The following is a 5971-nucleotide window of genomic DNA, read 5'->3' on the forward strand; positions in this document are numbered from 1 at the left end:
AAAGTCAGAATTGCGTGATATAAACTCACAATTGCGAGTTAAAGTCCAATTTTGAGGGGGGAAAAAAAGACTGATATGTTCTCAGAATTGTGAGATATAAACTCGCAATTGCGAGAAAAAAAGTCAGAATTGTGAGTTTATATCTCGCAGTTCTGACTTTATTTCTCACAATTGCGAATTTATATCACGCAATTCTGACTATTTCTCAGAATTGCGAGTTTATATCTCTTAATTATGACTTTTTAACTCGCAATTGCGAGTTTATATCACGCAGTTCTGAGAAAAAAAGTCAGAATTGTGATATAAAAAGTCGCAATTACCTCTTTTATTTTTTATTCAGTGGCGGAAACGGGCTTCCATAGATTTTACCATGATTTAGGGTGTAAAAAAGTAGTTTAATATTATATTTTAAACTTTGTCTAATAATACAATAATGAATCTTCATAACAGTCGTTTCCTGTTGTTTCGTGTGTCATTGTCTCAGTTTCCTTGAGGTCCCATGAGGGTCCTTATGTGGGGTCCGAGTTGTCTTGTCTGGATCGGAGAGCTCTGGAGTTTTCCCAGCGGCCTTGTCGTCACTGTCGTCACGGATCGGGACAGACCTGCGGTGAGTTTCACATTCACACACCTTTCAGAAGTCTTAGTGTGTGTTGAGGATTTGTGCGTTCTCTCTGGAGCTCCTGGACGAGTCCAAACAGGTCAATTAGCCAGTAATTATCTGTCAGGTGATCATTGTATTAATCACAGACAGTTCTGGAGTATCACAGGAAGGATGATTGTCATGGCATTAGATTCATGTGCGCTTTGTTTTCCAGGTCCTGTGCACCTGATCCCGTCTCTGTGCTGCGATGACACCTGGAGCCAGAGCCGCGGCCGAGAGACTCGTCCCTTTCACTCTCACAACGGTCTCAATGAAGGGTGGGTCCTTCAGCCAGACACATTCACATTCAAATGAAGTTAAAGGATCAAGTTTAGATCTTTAGTCTGGCAGATCTAGATCAAATTATAATCATTGCTCTTAATAGTGTTCATCGTCTGTTTGATTGCGTCATTAACAGAATTTTTACCGTAAATTTCTGCTAGGGCTGCACAATTAATCGAATTTCTAATCGCGATTACAATTATGGATGCCACAATTACGTAATCGTTCAAAGCGGCAATTAATCAGTCGTTCAAAGTCCACGTATGTTATTCTGCACACTTAAGATATGTTTTTTTCTTTCTACATGTTATCTTAAGGGTTTTTCCATTGTTTTAGTTTTAGTATAACATTATAATACCATTCATATTTTAACTTTTTTTATAATTTAAAGAAGAAACCAATCCGATGTATAGTTGACATTTGAGGCTTAATTCTATAGAAAAGCACTAAAGGTTTTTCAGTTAGTGTTTTCAGCTCGTTTATTTTCATATAAAAATACGGCATGCAGTTGCTTCAAACAATGGTATAAACATCATTCAATGTAAATTGTGATAATCGTAATTAATAATCGCAATTACAATTTCAAGGGAATAATCGACAATTATGATTTTTGTCGTAATCGTGCAGCCCTAATTTCTGCCTTATGTACATCAATTTGACATAGTCAGCACCGACAAGCTACTACTTAATATATTGTAGAAACTTAATTTTCTGTAAAGCTGCTTTGCAACGATTTGTATCGTGGAAAGCGCAATACAAATAAACTTGAATTGAATTGAAAAAATTCAGCAGATTCATTTACAATTGCTGACAAAATTCAGTCGATTTGTAACATTACTGTTCAAAATATTGGTGAGTTTTTTTAAATAAGTCACTTATGCTTACCAAAGATGTGCGTATTAAATCAAAAGTACAGTAAAAAAAGTAATATTGTGAATTATTACAGTTTAAATTATATGATATTAATGATATTATTTCAGTTAATTAATTCAATTAATATTCATCAATTAATGATATTAAATTATGAATATTTTTTAAGATGTAATTTATTCCTGTGATGCAAAGCTGAATTTTCAGCATCATTACTCCAGTCTTCAGTGTCACATGATCCTTCAGAAATCATTCTAATATGCTGATTTGGTGCTCAAGAAACATTTATGATTATTATCAATGTTAAAAACGGTTTAATATTTTTATGAAAACCTTGATACATTTTTTTTTTCAGGATTGTTTAATGAATAGAAAATTCAAAAGAACATCATTTATTTGAAATATATATTTTTTTTTAACAATAAATGTCTTTACTGTCACTTTTGGGCTATTTAAATGTATCCCTGTTGCATAAAATGGTAATTAATTTCTTACTGACCACAAACTTTTGAACGGTACCACGTGTATTATTTTAGTTCCAGTTTATTAACAGAATTATTGGTGAAAATTACATTATTGTGTGATTATTGTGTATTTTGCTGCTTTTTTAGAAAGTAACATGATAGTTGACTTTTATGTTACATTTTCTCATTTTCCATAGACTGAGACTCTCTATTCTAAAGTATAAACGCTTTGCTTGTGATTGATTGATTTTATTCAGAGTTGTATGAAATTGATTGATTGATCAATCAATTGAGATGAGATACAATTCTTGTATCTCATCTGCATTTTTTATTTTTTTTGCATATTTTTGCCAGATTGGTAAATCCATCACTGGGAAGCAGCCAGGCAGATGTGGGATGTGCACCTAATGCGCCTCTCGTTCAGACCGGCGCAATCTTAGACAGCCCCCAGTGCGGCTCAGAGTCCACACAGAGATGCTCCTCGTGTGATGAGGATGAGGAACGAGCCCTGCAGAGCTCAGGCCTGACCCCAGCTGAGCCTGAGGATGATGGGTCAAACACTCGGCTCCTACAGCCACAGCTGTCTGCAACTGAAGGCGAGTGAAGCTACAGGTCAAACGCAACTAATCCCTCCAAAGTGACTCTCTGTGGATCAGTGCTGCAGTCCTCCTGGGAACTTCATGTAGAAGAGTTTAGAAGTTAAAATTATGATGGTTTTTTGGTCCGAATAAAATGCACTTGCTGGTCAATTTCATATAATATTCTCATTCTGCAACAGAGAATGATGGGAAATGTAGTCGTGTGTCAAATCAATTTACGAACTTAATTAGCAGTACACAAAATGCATGCAAGTTATAAAACTGTACTTACAATGACATTTTGTGTGAAAAAATGGTCCATATTTATTTGTCAATAGTGTACACTCTAAAAAATGCTGGGTTGTTTCAACCCAACTTTGGGTCAAATATGGACTAACCCAACTTTTGGGTTAAAAATTTAATGTAAAAATGTAACCCAACGGTTAGGTTAGTCCATATTTGACCCAAAGTTGGGTTGAAACAACCCAGCATTTTTTAGAGTGTAGCAATGCATTATAAATGATAACGTTTTTGGTACGATTTTTATTTATTTATTTTAAGAATTGAGATTCATAATTGTATTAATCTTTATTCTTAAAATAAATAAATAAAATGTAAGATTAATTTTATTCAGCAAGGATGCATTAAATTGATCAAATGTGACGTTAAAGGCATTTATAATGTTACAAAATATATGTTGTTCTTTTAAACGTTCTATTCATCAGAATCTCAAAAAAATTGTATTGTATTGTTAATATTATATTATCAAAGTTTCCACAAAAACATTGAGCGGCGTAACTGTTTTTAACATTGATATAATAAATATAATAAATGTTTTTTGAGCACTGAATCAACATATTAAAATGATTTCTGAAGGATCATGTGACACTGAAGACTGGAGTAACGATGCTGAAAACCCGGCTTTGGATTACAGGAATAAATTATATTTTAAAATATACTAAAATAGGAAATAGTTATTTTAAATTGTAATAACATTTCACAAATTTACAGTTTTTACTGTATTTTTGATCAAATAAATGAAGCCTTGGTGAGCAGAAGAGAGTTCTATCAAAAAAAAAAAAACATTAAAAAAATCTTACCAAACCCAAACTTAACTGTTCACATTAAACAAGATGAATATGAATAGCTAAATGTTGTAAAAGTATTGGTCACTGTCAGTTCATGACACTTAATACCAGTGCTGGGCGGTATGACCAAAAATTTATATCACGGTATTTTTCAAAATTATACCGGTTTCACGGTACATGACGGTATTTTTTTTTCCATGCATGACCGGGTGTTAACCATATTTTCTACTGATTGAGAGAGGAAATACTGCAGTATATTGACTTAGAATGCCCTATTTTACTGTCATGATGAGTGAATATTGTCAAAATACCACACTAAATAGTGACTAAACACGACCCCTTTTAATACATGTTAACCAGGAGTCACTCTCATTTATAATCGTCTGATAAAATCAACATGCATCTACACTAAAGAGCGGCTATGCGGTTGTTTTGGCTATCTACAGCTTCAGTTTCTGAACTTTCACGCTTAGTAACATACAGCTGTTCCCTCACCACAGTGCAACAGTGAAAAGGGACCCCTTTCAAACAGAGTCGCGTTCCGAACGTTGTTTAAGCGACATACACCGGTATTGCGGTATTTCAAAAATTCATATCATAACAAAAATAAACACCGGTATTCGGTATACCGCCCAGCACTACTTAATACATTAACTAATGTTAACAAGTTTAACAAAAAATCAAGTGAAATCTCCAATTGAGGGATTTATTATTAATATGCCTTATAAGCTGAACTGTTAACATACGCAAAATTTCACAAGAGAATCGACACAGAATTCAAGCCATGAGCCGAATGGAAGCTGAGATGTTGAAACACTCCACTTCTGTGTTCGTTTATGAGAGCCAAAGCAAATGAGCAACTGACAAGAGCCGAGGGTGGCGTGTACACGTGATCACAGGAAACAAAAGCCTTATGGTGAAAAGCCGAACATGAAAGGAGCAAATTTTTCAATTTCCTTGAAACACATAAAAGGGCCCTTTGTCAAACAATATCTCACACAACGTGCTGGTGTAAAACACGTGAAGTCATGCCTTCCCTACTCTGTTACCCTTCAAAATATCACCAGATAGCACTGAGATTTAAACACGATGAACCAAATGCTTGAAATATGTGACGTAGATTTCTGTATTTAACCTTGATATGTAGGATTATAAACCAGAAAGGAAGCTGCCAGTAGTATTTAAAAAAAAGTTCTGTTATTAAGTTGTTCCAAATCGGCATGTTTTTTTTTTTTCATTAAAAGGCCCAAGGAGAATTTTAACAATGTTATGGCTGTTCTTGTCTGTATAATGAAAATAGATATTGTGGCCACAATTAAGAATTCGTTTCAACTTGACTTTTCCACATGACTTTTTCAACCGTGGCCATGTTTTATTCATTTCATTAACTTTACTACTGTTAATTTATGGCCACATTGCATTATTATTATTATTATTTTTAATTTAGTTACATTTTAAAATCAGGGAAGGAACAAACTTTCGTCTGCGGAGCACAAAAGACCGTATCTTGAAGAATGTGGATATCCCAACAGTTTTGGTTCCCATTGACTTCCATTGTATTTTTATTTTTTTGGAATACTTAGTCAATGGCTACCAGCAACTGTTTGGTTACCGACATTCTTCAAAATATCTTTTGTGTTCCACAGAAGAAAGAAATTCATACAGGTTTGAATGAACTCTAAACGAGGGAACGAATAAGTAAGTCATAGGAACGAATTCTTAATTTTGTGGTTATGTTTTGTGATTTCTGGCGCTTAAAAAGTTGCAGTTCCCATTCACTTCCATTGTATAAAAATGGTGATCTATCTCTTTAAGAGACCAGACCGAATCTTGCTGTGCCTGTGCTAATTCACATAAATTAAAAGACTTCACGAGACATGTTTTAATTTACTTTGACTGATTCAGTGCCAAGAGATTAACAAGTTTGTTCTTGCACTCTTTTTGTCTCGTTCCAGGATGACCTACTCTTATCTCACCTGTTGTTGGTCTCTGAGAGCCCCTCTGGAGGTAGAAAGAGCAAAGGAAGATCCCACCTCAGATTACATCAGG

This window comes from Sinocyclocheilus anshuiensis, unplaced genomic scaffold (assembly GCF_001515605.1).
Source record: "Sinocyclocheilus anshuiensis isolate Anshui unplaced genomic scaffold, SAMN03320099.WGS_v1.1 scaffold194, whole genome shotgun sequence".
NCBI lineage: Eukaryota > Metazoa > Chordata > Actinopteri > Cypriniformes > Cyprinidae > Sinocyclocheilus > Sinocyclocheilus anshuiensis.